Source organism: Sus scrofa, chromosome 16, assembly GCF_000003025.6.
Source record: "Sus scrofa isolate TJ Tabasco breed Duroc chromosome 16, Sscrofa11.1, whole genome shotgun sequence".
Taxonomy (NCBI): Eukaryota; Metazoa; Chordata; class Mammalia; order Artiodactyla; family Suidae; genus Sus; species Sus scrofa.
In genome coordinates, this window is record NC_010458.4 from 37,315,596 (window position 1) to 37,331,531 (window position 15,936).

General features: G+C 36.8%; 1 protein-coding gene across 4 annotated transcripts in view; it reads left to right on the forward strand.

Moving 5' to 3' along the window:
- The window catches only part of GAPT (GRB2 binding adaptor protein, transmembrane), a 30,066-nt gene continuing 20,413 nt past the window's right edge, over positions 6,284–15,936 (forward strand). For all 4 annotated transcript variants that reach the window (XM_021076856.1, XM_021076855.1, XM_021076857.1 and 1 more), the window contains exons 1-2: positions 6,284–7,911; positions 9,137–9,254. The gene's annotated coding sequence lies outside the window, so the exon portion shown is untranslated. The remainder of the gene's footprint in view (positions 7,912–9,136; positions 9,255–15,936) is intronic.

Consider the following 15,936-nt stretch of genomic DNA (forward strand, 5'->3'; position numbering starts at 1 on the left):
GAAAAACAGACAGCCCAAATCAATAAAATCAAAAATAGAAGTTCAACTAATACCACAGAAATACAAAGGATCATAAGAGATTACTATGAATAGTTAGATGCCAATAAAATGGAAAACATAGAAGAAATGGACAAATTCCTATATGTGTAGTCTCCCAAGACCAAACCAAGAAGAAATAGAAAATATGAAGAGCTCAATTACAAGTAATGAATCTGAATCTGTAAAAGTAATGAAAAGTTCAGGACCAGACAGCTTCACAGGTGAATTCCATCAAACATTTAGAGCAGAGTTAACACCTATCCTTCTCAAACTATTCCAAAACAATTGAAGGAGAAGAAATACTAGCAAATCATTCTATAAGGTCAGCATCATCCTGATAACAAAACCAGACACACATAATCACTTTAAAAAAGGAAAATTACAGGCCAACATCACTGATAAATATCAATGCAAAAATCCTCAACAAAATATTAGAAAACTGAACTTAACAATTACATTAAAAGTATCATACACCGTGCTCAAATGGGATTTGATCCAGGAATACAAGGATAGTTCAGCATCTGCAAGTCAATAAATGTGATATACTGTATTAAAAAATTGAGGAATGAAAATCTTATGATCATCTCAATAGGTGCATAAAAAGCTTTTGGCAAAATTTAACATCCATTTATGATTAAAAACTCTCAACAAAGTGGGTATAAAGGAAACATAGAGGAAGACTCCAAAATATTTATAATGTCTCAAATACAACATAGTTGTTGAGAATTTGTATTTAAAAATCTGTCTTAAATAGCAATTAAATCCCATAAAAATGCAAACCTAAATCTTAGAATATACAGAAAAAATATATATAAAACACTAGCTATCAGGACAGTCAAAGCAGTATTCTTAACTGGAACAGTTTTGTCTCCCATAGTGGGACTTTTGTCTCCCATAGTGAGACTTTTGACATTTTTCATTTTCACATTTGGGGTAAGGCGTGTTGTTGGCATCTAGTAGGTATAGACCAGTGAAGCTGCTAAACATCCTGTAATGCACAAGAAAGCCCTTCACAACAAAGAATTACCTGCCCTAACATGTCAGTAGCCCTGAGGTTGGGAAACTCACTTTTTAAATAGATGTTAATGCTTGAGCGAAGATGATAGATTACTTATTTAGAAATAACATTTACTAATATTTTTAATATCAAGATTCAGCTCCTCAAAGAGGTGTTCCTAGTCTACCCTCTCTCTCTTATTGTCTTTTATCTGAACAAGATTTCTGATGCATACTGTGCTTTGTCTTATTTAATTATTTGGTGGTTATTTTTCTTTTCTACAGGTGTGAAAGCTCCATGAAGACAGGTTCATTACTTTCTTCAGTTCTGTATTCCTTGTGTCTACAACAGTACATGGCACAGGATAGGACCTCAATTATTTTTTGGATAAATTTATAAATGTAAACTTGTTGAGGAGACTAGACACTTTCTAGATCTGATCATGTGTAAGTTACTGAACCTCTCTGTGCCACAGTTAACATGGGGATTACAATGTTTTAATAAGGTGATTGTGATTAAATAAGCCAATACCTGGAATGTGTTTAGAGCAGTACCTGACATACAGTAAGAGATCAATAATATTTGTTATTATTTAACATTCAGGAGAAAGGAAAGGGCAAGACAAAGAACTAACAGAGGCAACAAGGATAGACAAGGAGTTTAACCCAAGACCTAGTGGAAAGATCTTCACTCTGGTTTACTGAGTGGAGTTGAACAAAAATGAATGAAACTAACAAGGAGGAAGAGTGAGCATATAAGCACTGTTTCTGTTTACCTTTTCGGTTTGTTTTTGCCTTAGGGATGTGTAAAGAGAGAACCATCGAGGAGGCTCTCACCACCAGCCAAGGGAGAAGATGTCCCAGCTCTGGACCCAGGACATGACAAAACCCCAGTTTAGCTGCTCTGAAGGATTCCACTATGGGCAAGGATGTTTTCATTTGCATGTTTATATATTTTAAAATATAATTGTGGTCTCATGAATTTTACAAGTTGAAATTACATTTACTGTAATTTTAAAATGCAGTTCTATTCAGGCAAGAGGTAGGAAATATATTTTTTAAATCGGGATTTAAATTGACATTTGTCAGTTCAAATTTGGCTTATAGGGTTTTATTTAATTCTTTTGATTTTTATACTCATCTCTTAAAATGAAAATTTTACTTTATGTGGATAATCATTTGTTTTGGCTGTTTAATGTACATAAAACAACTTCACAGTAACAATGCCAGCATTACTATTAGCAATAGAACCACTGAATTTGGAACCCTTTTTGATTTAAGAATATATCCTTCCAAAGGTTTTCAGCAAGAATACAATATTCTAGCATGATCTAAAGTAATTCTTTCTTCTATCTGGTTATATTAAGTTTATTCTTAGTATAATATTAAGTTATATTAATAGTTATTAAAAATAGAGTTAGTATATTTCCTTTTAAAATATTTTCATTTTAGGGATTATTTTTTGAAATGTAAAACATTTGCATGATTCAAAAGTCAAAATTACATAAAAGCATACTCCAAGAAGTCTTGCTTCCATTTCTGTTCATTTAGTATTATAAATTAACAGCCCCCCATCCCTAACCAGTAGATATTTTCATTATATATGTTGGCTTTACCTTTCAGATTCTCCTCTGAAAATAGAAGCAGATATGTCTGTCTATCTATATCTACTTACATGCTTAACCTATATATTATCTTCAAGTCCAAATACTTTTATTTTTTATTTCTCCTCCTTTCTCACACAAAGTGTAACACACCCAGTCCTAACTTTGAATCTGCATAAGGCTAATTGAATCATCCAGCAGTTAGGCAGACAGAAGAACCTGCTAGAAGATTGTTATTTTGCCTTGGGCTCCAGCCAGAGACACGTAGGTTGTTTTTTTACAGCAATTTGCTTTTTAACAATTTGATTGAGGCATAACTAACCTACAGTGAACTGCAGATATTCAAAGTGTACAATTTGATAAGTTTTGATGTATGTGCATAGTCATAAACCCATTACCACAATTATATGATGGAACATATCATTCCTCCCAAAATGTTCATCTTGCCCCTTATAGGTCCCTTCTTCCCATCCCTTCTTAACCCCTTCACTTCCTCAGATAACCGCTGATCCGCCTTATTTCACTATAGGTTAGTTCACACTTTAAAGAATTTTATAGAAAGGGAATCATACAGTATATTCTCGATTTTTTTCTGGTTTTTACTCATTGTGTCTATTTTGAGTCTGTCGATAATTTGTTTCTTTTTATTGCTGAGTCACATTCCATTGTTTGGCTGCATCACAATCAATTCATTTACCTGTTGATATTTATTCATTTACCTGTTGTTTCTAGAATGGGGCTTTTGAAAATAAAAGTTTCTAAGAACACAGTATAAAATCTTTATGGACATATGCTTTATTTTCTCTCTGGCAAATACCTAAGTGGAATGGCTAGATCATCTAGTAGATATTTGTTTGACTTTATATTTAAAAAAAAATTTTTTTAAACACAAACTGTGTTCTAAAGTTATGTAATTTTAAATTCTCATCAGCAGTGCATGAGAATTCCAGTTCTTCCACTTCCTTATCAACACTAATATTAACTAATATAGTTACATGGTTCACTCCTTGTGTTGTACATTCTACAGGTTTAGACAAATTGTAAGGACATTTATCCATCATTATGGTATCATAAAGAGTATTTTTACTGCTCTAAAAATCCTCTGTGTTCTACAAATTCGTCCTTCCTTCCACCATCCTTTACCTGGCAACTCCTGATCTTTTTACTATCTCTATAGTTTTCCAGAATGTCATATAGTTGGAGGCATATGGAATATAACCTTTTCAGATAGGCTTCTTTCATTAGGTAATATGCATTTAAGGTTCCTCCGTCCATAGCTTTTCATTACTTGATGGTTTTGTTTTGTTTTGTTTTTTGCTGAATAATATATCAAACAATGGTCTGAATGTACTATATTTAAATTTTTTTCATTCACCTGCTAAAGGACATCTTGGTTGCTTCCAGATTTGGCAGTTATGAGTAAGGCTGCTGTAAATACTCATGTGCAGGTTTTTTTCTGTGGACATAAGTTTTCGTTTACTTTGGGTAAATACCAAGGAGCATGAATGCTGAATTGTATGGTAACAGTATGTTTAATTTGGTAAGAAACTGTCATGTTGACTCCAAAGTTGCTGTACCATTTTTCATTCCCACCAGCAATGAATGGGCATTCCTGTTGCTCTGTAATATTGCCAGTGTTTGGTGCTGTTGCAGTTCTGGAATTTGGACATTCTAATAGGTGTCTAGTATCGTTATTTTAATTTGCATTTCCCTGATGTCATATGACATAGAATGTCTTTTTATATGCTTATTTGCCATCTTTGTATCTTTTGTGAGGTATCTTTTAAGATCTTTGGCCTTTTTTGGGAGGTGGAGGGGGACTATGGAGCTACAGGCTTTTTAAAAAGTTTTATTGAAGTATAGTTGATTTATAAGGTTGTGATAATTTCTGCTGTACAACAAAGTCTTCCATGTCTTGACTATTGTAAATAGTGATGCAGTGAACAATGGGGTGCATATATCTTTTCGAATTATGGTTTTCTTCGGATAGATGTCCATGAGTAGAATTGCTGGATCAAATGGTAGTTCTATTTTTAGTTTTTTGAGGAAGTTCCATACTGTTTTGCACAGTGGTTGCACCAATTTATATTCCAACTGACAGTGTAAGATGGCTTCCTTTTCTCTGCACCCTCTCCAGATGATGGCCATTCTGGCTGGTGTAAGGTCATATCTCACAGTAGTTTCGACTTGCATTTCTCTAATAATTAGTGACATTGAGCATCTTTTCATATGTTTTTTGGCCATCTGTATGTCATCTTTGGAAAATTATCTATTTATATCTTCTGCCAATTTTTTAGTGGGGTTGTTTGTGTTTTTGATATTGAGTGGCAGGAGATGTCTGTATATTTTGGAGATTAATCTCTTGTCAGTTGTTTCATTTGCTAATACTTTCTCCCATTTTATGGGTTTCCTTTGCTATGCAAAAACTTTTAATCAAATCCCATTTGGTTTTTGTTTGTTTTTTCATTACTCTAGGAGGTGTATCTGAGAAGATACTGCTTCAGTTTAGTCAGAGAGTGTTTGGCCTATGTTTTCCTCTAAGAGTTTTATAGTATCAGGTCCTACATTTAGGTCTTTAGTCCATTTTGAGTTTATTTTTCGTGTATGGTGTTAAAGAGTGCTCTTTTACATGTAGCTGTCCAGTTTTCTGAACACTACTTATTGAAAAGGCTGACTTTCTTCTCTATGGCCTGTTTTTTAATCAGGTTTTTTTCTTTGTTTTTTCTTTCTTTCTTTCTTTCTTTTTTTTTTTTTTTTTTTTTTTTTTTTTGTCTTTTTGCCTTTTCTAGGGCTGCACTTGCAGCATGTGGAGGTTCCCAGGCTAGGGGTCAAATCGGAGCTGTAGCCACCAGCCTACACCAGAACCACAGTAATGTGGGATCTGAATTGCGTCTTCGACCTATACCACAACTCATGGCAACACTGGATCCTTAACCTACTGAGCAGGCCAGGGTTCGAACCCACAACCTCATGGTTCCTAGTCGGATTCGTTAACCACTGTGACACGATGGGAACCCCTGTTTGTTTTCTTATTTTTGAATGTTCAGAACTTTTTGCAAGTTTTACTTGGCAGTCCTTTATCAGACGTGTATTTTGCAAATATTTTCTCCCAGCCTGTGGATTATCTTCTCATTCTCTTTACATTGTCTTTCAGAGTTAAATGATTTTATTTTAATGAAGTCCAGCTTATTCTTTCTTTCTTTCATGGATTTTGCCTTTGGTATTGTATCTAAAAAGTTACCACCATACCCGAGATCATCTAGGTTTTCTCCTATTTGTTTTCTAGGAGTTTTTAGGTTTTGCATTTTACATATAGGTCTGCAATTTATTTAGTTATTTTTGTAAAGAGTATAAGATCTGTGTATAGATTTTTTTTTATGCAGGTGGATGTCCAGTTATTCCAGTACCATTTGTTGAAAAGATGTTCCTTGCTCCGTTGTATTGCCTATGCTCCTTTGTCAAAGATCAATTGACCATGTTTATGTGGGTTTATTTATGGGCTTTAGTTGCTCTCTATTGCATGCACGTACTCACTCTCTCTATATATATATCTATATATATATACATGTACATACACACACACACACTTTGGCAAAGTGTCTTTGAAACTTTTTGCCATTTTATTAGTTTTTAAGTTTTTTTCTTATTGTTGAGTTTGAGAGTTTTTATATTCTCTGTAAATCACTCTGTAAAGAGAGTGATTTTTATCATATATAGGCCTTGCAATAATTTTTCCCAGATTATAGCTTGTCTTTCAAAACTTTCGTCCATTTTTATTAGTTTTTAAGTTTTTGTTTGTTTTTCCCTTTAACCCTCTTTATTCCCCAGTATGTCCTAGCTGGAGACAGAATTATTTGGTTGCCCTATTTATAGTGCACTGACTATGTGTAAAGTTCTAATATAAAACCTATGATCCAGAAATAAACTAAACAGACTCACTGCCTTTGTTTGACTTAATCTTCATGGGAAGAAAAAGATAGTAAGTAGAGCAAAGAACTTGTAACCTCTCATACAGAAATAACTGCTGTGTTCAGTGGTAAGGCAGAGAGAGAGAGGGAGAGAAAGAGTTTGAGTACGAGTCTCTATTCATTTTTAAGTCTTTTTCTGTGTGTTTTTTTTTGTTCGTGTGTGTGTGTTTGTTTATGTACACGTGCTGCCAGGATGGGATGGATCACCTCCTTCTGGGGTGTGGTTAAGGCTCCTATGCCTTGGAGAATTTCCTTCAGATGTATTTTTTGGGGACCTTATTCATGTGTATCAATCAGTAAGGCTTCACTAGAAAAACAAAACTAATGGAATATATACTGTGTAGAAGAGCTTTATTTAGGAAAACACCCACATGGTTATGAGGCTAAGAAGCACCACAGTCTGCCATCTGCAAGCTGGAGAAGCAGAAAAACCAGAGGTATAATTCAGTCCAAAACTATCTGAGTCTACAGGAGGGAAAAGATGGATGTCCCAGCTCAGGAAGAAAGAGTGGATTCCATTTTTTAAGTTTCTATGATTATTCATTGCTAGTGTTTATAACTCATTTTTTATGTTGAACTTAAAACTGTGGCTTGCCTATCTCATTTATTAGTTCTGGTAGCTTTTTTGGAGGTTGAATTGAATGTCAGGCTTGGGGTAGTTAAAGAATCACCTTCACACAAAAATTTATAGATTTTACTGTCACACTGACTATGATGTGAAAATCTAGTTAAATGTGAGATCGTCAAATAGAAACATCTGGTTGGTGTTTCTAAATGCAAAAAGAAATCAATAGGTTTCTGAGTCATATAGCTAGAGGTGATAATTGGATTTTTTGAGTCAATTCTCCAAGAGAAGAAAATGTAGAGAAAATAACAAGTAGCAATTTTGTAGAAAAGTCAATTCAAATGAGGATATGCATATACTGGAATATTTCAAGGAGTGCTGTGGCACACAGATAGTTTCAAGGAAATAAATTTGCAAATCCCCTAATGTTACATGAACTCTTTCCTAAAACTCATCTGCTTGCAATTACCCCCGTCTACTTGTTCTCCTTCCCCAATTTCTCTTTTACAATTGCCCTTTTCCCATTCTACAGTAGAAGAGCATACCTCTCATCTGTGCATCCATCCTTCCATCCATCTATCCAGAATTGTACTCTTGTGCATTTCCTACAGGTGTAAATGTTACCAAACCAGGTTCATCTGCCTGATGGACAGCAAGGTTTGAAGCAGAGAAAGGGTTTATTCATGAGGCCGCCAAGCAAGAAGACAGGAGAACAAGTCTCAGATCAGCTTCCCCAAAGGTAAGGAGCTTGGGATATTTTAGGACAGAGAAGAAGAGTGATCCCTAGGCAAAGGGAAAGGTGGTAGGAGATAGGGAAAAGATGAGCTAGTAGATGTTCTGTGCAGGGCATATCTGAGTTACATGTTTTCCATAGGATGCATGATCAGAAAATGGTGGCATTAGCATGATCTGAGGGTGAAGTTTTTGGCCCTCTGACATCAAAAGGTCATCTATGGGACACTCATGCAGACCTAGTTAGAGGGCCAGTGGTCCCAACCAGCCTTAACCAGCTTAAATTTGAATTGAACAAAGGGTGACTCCAAGTTCCCGAGAAACAACTTAAGCAACCATTACCATAGCAGGCAATTAAAGGAGTCTGTGCTATATTGTGTAGGCTAGGTGAAGCTTGGAGGGTATGGAACAATTAAAGTGAGCTTAGTCAATGAAGACATGTTACAGGGTATCATTTATTAAACAAGTTAATAGTTTATGGGATCTAATTGATGACTATGCTCAGTTAAATAAATACCTCTGGGGTCCCCAGAACAAACAGAAAACTTGAGACTATAGACTTTTGCAAGAAGCTTCTTCCAAGTGGCAAACCTGTGACAAGGCCTCATGCCTCATCATGTCCTTTCTTTTTCCTTTTTTACTTCTTTTTTTCCCCTCTAAGAATTTAGAAGCAGACAGTTGTCACAGATACAGGTATTAACACATTTATTTGAGTTAAAACACAGTTTTCCTTTTTTTTCCCATTCTTCTTTTTGGACCACAGCTGCCACATATGGAAGTTTCTGGGCTAGGGGTCAAATTGCAGCTGCAGCTGCTGGCCTACATCACAGACACAACAATGCTGGATTCAAGCCACATCTGCAACTTATGCTGCCGCTTGTGGCAATGCCAGATCCTTAACCCACTGAGTGAGGCCAGGGATCAAACCCGCATCCTCATGGACACTGTTGGGTTTTTAACCCATAGAGCCACAACAGAAACTCCCAAAGTCAATTTTCTGATTGATTGAGTTGGCTGTGAGAACTGTTTGCCAATTAAATTATATAGTGGAAGTTTTCCATAAACTGAATGTGTAGGTCCATAGTTTTGGCAAAAATGTGTTTAAGGCACATATACAATATTGACTGTGTCAGATGTTATATTCCTTGTGACCCTTAATCTTATTAAAAAATTTACATATCAACTTAAAAATTTGTGAGGTGGTACATAATTTTCAAAATTATTTTATTAAGGAGTACATGGACCAAAACATCTGAATTAGAGGACCTAAAGGAACAGAAAAGGACCAGAAAAAGTCATGGTCAAGGAAAAGAACCAGAAGAGAAGACCAAAGAGACTCCTGTCCAGGAGGTAAGTATGATGGCAAAAAAGAGAGGAGATGAGAAGTGCTGAGCACTGCAGAAAGGTCAAGGAAACTAATAACTAGATACAAATGTTTGTGAGTACAGTTTCTGCCAGTGTGATAGTCAATAGTCTGTTTAGATCATTCAGAAAGTTTTGGGCTGTGATGATGAGGAAACTATAATACTATTTGCCAGATCATTGAGGTTAAAATGGCTTTTGTAACTGAAACAGCAGTTCAGGATATTGGACAGTGAAGACTATTTGCCAGAATACAGTGGGGGAGGGGAGAAGAAGCTTGACTTCAGGTTAAAGAAGACCCCTCTTCCTCTAAAACTGTCAGGACTGAGGAAAAGCTGTGAAAATAGCATGAGAGGAGGGAAACAGCCAGAGCTTCTACCTTCAGGCAAGGGGCTCAGTGAAGCAGTAAGTGAGGTCTTGTGCTGAGAGCAGCCATCTGAATGGAGTCATCTGGGCGGAGGAGTCAAATGACTGCGTGGATGCTATACCAGGAAATCCACAAGAGAAGAGTAGGAAAGAGGGCAACTTTAGGATTATTGCTCATTGTATTTTTCTTATGAATTCTTAAGTTACCGTTTTTATCAATACTCTCACCTTTAAAAAAGGCTTCTAGGAAGTTCCCATTGTGGCACAGCAGAAATGAATCCGGCTAGTATCCGGATGTGGGTTCAATCTCTGGCCCTGCTCAGTGGGTTATGGATCCAGGTGTTGCCGTGCGTGAGCTGTGGTGTAAGTTGAAGATGCAGCTTGGATCCCGAGTTGCTTTAGCTGTGGTATAGGCTGGCAGCTGTAGCTCCAATTTGACCCCTAGCCTGGGAACTTCTACATACTGCAAGTGTGGCCCTAAAATGCAAAAAATAAACATAAATAATAATAAATAAATAAACAAAAAGGGTTTCCGTATTTTTAAAATTTCCTGCAATGAATAAGGAAGAAAAAATTTTTTTTCAAAATAAGTGTTTAAAAAATAAAAGATCAAGGAAAGTACAGATAAACAATGTCCTTAGCCTACATCATACTAAAAGGCTTCTGCACAGCAAAGGAAATTATCAATAAAATGAAAAGACAGCATATGGAATGGGAGATAATATTCAACAACCATTTATTTGGTAAGACAATAATAGTCACAATATACAAGGAATTCATATAACTCAGTAATTAATAATAATAATAAAAACCCAATTAAAGGTAGGCAAACAAACTTAAATAGACTTTTTTCCAAAGAAGACATACAAATATCCAGCAGGTACATGAAAAGGTGCTTAAAATCACTAATCAGGGAAATGCGAACCAAAACCACAGTGTAATGACATCTCACACTTGTAATGATCTCTGTTCTAAGAAAGGCAAGAGACACCAAATGCTGGCAAGGATGAGGAGAAAAGGGAATTTTTATATACTCTTGGTGGATGGTACAGTCACTATGAAAAACAGTATGGAGGTTCCTCAAGAAGTTAAAAATAGAACTGCTTATATGATCCAACAATCCCACTTCTGGATATATATCCAAAGCAAACAAAATCATAATATTGAAGAGATATCTGTATTCTCATGTTTACTGCAGCATTATTCATGATAATCAAGGTGAAAATGTGGTATATGTAGGCAATGGATTGTTAAGTGCCTTAAAATAAAGAAGGAAATCCTGTTCTTTTTCGATAGCATGGATGAACCTGGAGGTTGTAAAGCTAATTGAAGTAACTCAGACAGATGAAGACAAATGTTGCCTGGTATCGCTTATATGCACAATCTAACAAAAATGCAAAACTCATAGAAACAGTTAAATGGTGATTCCCAGGGTATGGGGGTTTGTGGGGGAAGTGAGGAGAGGTTGGTAGAAGAGTACAGACTTTCAGATATAAGATGACTAAGGTCTGAGGATCTAGTGTATACTGTGGTGACTATAATTGACAATACCGTATCATGTAATTGAAATTTTCTAAGAGAGTAAATCTTGTATTCCCACAAAAAATAGTAAATATGTGAGTGATGAATGTGTTAATTCAATTGAAGAATCCTTTCACAATGTATTATAAGATGTCAATTACACCCCAGTAAAGCTAAAAACAAAAAATTTTTAAACAGTGTCACCAGCACACTCCCTTGATACTGGAATGCTATAATGTAAAGGACAAGTCATTGCATTTGTGTGTTTTGTGTTTTATCAGTCTAAGGAGGCTTTGTCAGTCTAAGGAGGCTTATATAGATGGTTTTTGAAATGGTAGGTGAGTACTTTCAAGCAGTCTACTCATAGCTGAGCAGACCAGTTGGAATAGACAGCTATACTACCTGCTCGAATTTTTCTAACCCTGAGTATGATAGTTTCTAATAATCAGTTGCGTAGAAATCATGTTTATAACAAAGTTAGGGATAGCTTGGCATGTATACAGGAACTGGGTGTGGGAGAGAAAAAAGAAGTTCATTACCAAACCAGATTTTTGGCCAGTAGAGGGCAGTCTTGTCTAGGTTCTTGGCTCAACAGCATTTGTTCCAGGAGCATGTTGGCTCTTAAGCTCTGGTTTCTTCCTAATGGTGATATGGGTATCAAAGACAGCTAAAGCCAGACACTGGGTAAAGTGATAAGGACAGATTATAATCAGTAATATACTACTGCAGCAGGGAAAGGAGTTCATCATGAACTAAACTCAACTTTGATTTTTACAGAAGTAACTGGGTGTTTTAAAGGGAGAATAAGAATGGAGGAGTTGGTGAGCAGAGACTCAGAGTCAGAAAGGTGAAAGCTTACAAAAATCAGGAAGGTGGGAGTTTCCATTGTGGCTCAGTGGTAATGAGTCCAACTAGTATCTATGAAGACGTGGGTTCAATCCCTGGCCTCACTCAGTGGGTTAAGGATCCGCTGTTGACATGAGCTGTGGTATAGGTCAAAGATGCAGCTCAGATCCCGTGTTGTTGTGGCTGTTGCATCAGCCAGAAGCTACAGTTCCTCTTCTACCTCTAGCCTGGGAACTTCCACATGCTGCAGGTACAGCCCTAAAAAGGAAAAAAAACAAGGAGTTCCCATCATGGCTCAGTGGTTAATGAATCTGACTAGGAACCATGAGGTTGCAGGTTCAATCCCTGGCCTCGCTCAATGGGTTAAGGATCCGGTGTTGCCGGGAGCTGTGGTGTATGTCACAGAAACAGCTCGGATCCCACGTTGCTGTGGCTCTGGTGTAGGCCAGTGGTTTAGACCCCTAGTCTGGGAACCTCCATATGCCACGAGTGCGGCCCTAGAAAAGACAAAAACAAACAAACAAAAAAGCAAACACAGCAAAAAAGGCAGAAAGGGATGGGGGTGGGGGGGTTGGCCCATGTGAAACCTCTGTTTTTATTAACTGGCTCTTATCAAAATTAGGCCCTACCCTCCCACAGAGACCAGGAGAGGGGTTCTATTTTCATGTCTTGGCTGGAATAAACAATAAATTCTTTTGGCAGCCATGAGTTTTCCCAGCAGGTACTTTAAGAGGGCATGAAAGTCATTCTAGGAGTTCAGTCTTAAGCTACTAGAAATGTTGGTATTTGTTCAACCTTTATAGGCTAAGGTTGAAGCCTCCTTGCAGTTGGGCTTGACTGAAGCCTGACTAGAGTCTGGTCAAGGAGTGAATCTTTGTCACAGGAAATGGTATTAATACTAGATTTACTGACAAAAATATAACTGAACACTTCCTCCTACCAGTGGGACAATGTTGGTACCTCTCAACTTATTGAAAAGAATTATGCATTGGAACCACCTTAAGATCTCAACAGAATTTGGAAGTTAACTTGAGACATAGTTCTTTGTCCTGAGAGAACTGTTGTCTTGTCCCTGTCCTTTTTCTCTTCAAGAAGAGAAAGAGTCACTTGTGTTTCTCCTTTCTGGCACCCATTCCTCTTCTTGTAGGCAAAACTCCATGATGTCCTTTCTTATACTATGCATCAGCTGTGGAAAAGAAGCGATTAGCTTCGTTTGTCAGCTCCACTCCAGGGGCACATGCAAGCCTGGCCTAACCCATCAGAGCATATCACACCTTGAATCAAACAGTTCTTCCAGGAATTGGCTTGAAACCTGACTCAAGCCAGTGGTCAATTCTGGGTCTTCTGGAACTGTTGAGAAATTAGGCACTCTTTCTACTCAGCTGCCAGCTGTAAATAAAGCAGCCCTGGAGCTGCAGGGCTTCTGGCTGCAGTGGGAGGAAGAGGGAGTCAACCAAGGAAAGGAGGGGCCAGTGCCAATAACATTTCTTGGGCTGCTGCACCCAGCCACTTCATGTTTGCTTTATTTTGGTTTGATTTATTTTGAATTATTTCAGATATTCTAGACGACACGAGCATTTTTAAATGATTTTTATTTTTTCCATTACAGTTGGGTTTTAATATGAGAATTATTATAATGAGCATCCATGTACCCATCAGGCAGTTTGAGAAATAAAGGATTACCAGTGAAATTGAACCGATGGACTATTCCACTATATAGGCCAACAAATCTATTTTTTGTAAGACACTTTGAGTTGTGGCTATGTCCCCTGCAACAGGAAGGTTCCAATGTATGTCCAGTAAAGTATGTCTTGAGATAATCTGAAAGTGTAGGGCATAAACAAATATTAAAAAAATTAGTAAATGTACAGTGTGTCAGTCACAGTTTTAGTTGACTGTAGTAGATCCTGTTGAAGTTGATTTTTCACCTTTTAAAAAAATTAAGGCTTTCTTTTTTTAGAACAGTTTAAGGTTTATAGCAAAATTGAGGGGAAGGTATAAAGACTTCCTACATACTCGCCCCACATACATGAGGGGCCTCCCCAGTTATCAACATCCCCCAACAAATGTGCAATGTCATTTATCTATAATTAGGGTATCATAAAGAGTATTTTCTTTGCCTTAAAAATCCTCTGTACTCTGCCTATTCATAACTCCCCCCTGCTCTAACCACAAACACTGATCTTCTTACTATCTCCACAGTTTTGCCTTTTCTAGAATGTCATGTAGTTGGAATCATAAAGTATGTAGCCTTTTCAGATTGGCTTTTTTTCTCTTTTTAATTTTATGATTTTAATGTTTTCCTCCATCATGTTCCATCACAAGTGACTGGATATAGTTCCCTGTGCTATACAGTAGGATCTCATTGTTTATCCACTCCAAATGCCATAGTTTGCATCTATTAACCCTAGGCTCACAGTCCATTCCACTCCCTCCCCCTTCCCTCGGCAACCACAAGCCTGTTCTCCAAGTCCATGAGTTTCTTTTCTTTAAAAAGGTTCATTTGTGCTGTATATTAGATTCCAGATGTAAGTGATATCATATGGTATTTGGCTTTCTTTTTCTAACTTGCTTACTGTGAGGATCTCTAGTTCCATCAGTGTTGCTGCAAATAGCATGATTTTGTTCTTTATTGTGGCTGAGTAGTATTCCATTGAGTATGTGTACCACATCTTCTTAATCCATTCATCTGTCAATGGACATTTGGGTTATTTCCACATCTTGGCTATTGTGATTAGTATTGCAATGAGCATACAGGTGCATGTATCTCTTTCAGTGAAAGTTTTGTCTGGATATATGCCCAAGAGTGGGATTGCCAGGTCATAAGGTAGTTTTATATTTAGTTTTCTGAGGTACCTCCATACAGTTTTCCAAGGTGGTTGTACCAGTTTACATTCCCGCCAGTAGTGAAGGACGGTACCCTTTTTCTCCACACCCTCTCCAGCATTTCCTATTTGTTTATTTGTTAATGATGGACATTCTGATGGGTGGTTTTGATTTGCATTTCTCTAATTATTACTGATGTTGAGCATTTTTGATTTACATTTCTCTAATTATTACTGATGTTGAGCATTTTTTCTTGTGTTTGTTGGCCACTTGTATATCTTCTTTGGAGAAATGGCTATTCACATCTTCTGCCCATTTTTCAATTGTTTTTTTTTTTCTTTTTTCTTTTTTTTCCACTGTTCAGTTGTATAAGTTGTTTGTATATTTTAGAGATTAAGCCCTTGTCCATTGCATCATTTGGAACTATTTTCTCCCATTTCCTAGGTTGTCTTTTGGATTTTTTTTTAATGGTTTCCTTTGCTGTACAAAAGTTTGCCAGTTTGATTAGGTCCCATTGATTTATTTCTACTTTTATTTCTGTTGCCGTGGGAGACTGACCTAAGGAAACATTTGTACAATTGATGTCAGAGAATGTTTTGCTATGTTCGCTTCTAGGAGTTTTATGGTGTCTTATCTTAATGTTTAAGTCTTTAAGCCATTTTGAGTGCCTTTTGTTCATGATGTGAGGGTGTGGACCAGTTTCATTGATTTATATGTGGCTGTCCAGTTTTCCCAGCACTACTTGCTGGAGAGACTGTCTTTTTCCCATTTTATATTCTTTCCTCCTTTGTCAAAGATTAATTGACCATAGATGTCTGGGTTTATTTCTGGATTCTGTATTGTGTTCTTTTGGTCTGTATGTCCATTTTGATACCAGTACCACCCTGTCTTGCTTACTGTAGCTTTGTAATATTGTCTGAAGTCTGGGAGAGTTATGATCCCTGCTTGGTTTTTGTTCCTCAGGATTGCTTTGGCAATTCTAGGTTGTTTACAGTTCCATATAAATTTTTGGATTGTTCGTTGTAGTTCTTTGAAAAATGTCATGGATAATTTGGTAGAGATTGAATTGAATGTGTAGATTGCGTTGGGTAGTATGGCCGTTTTTACAATG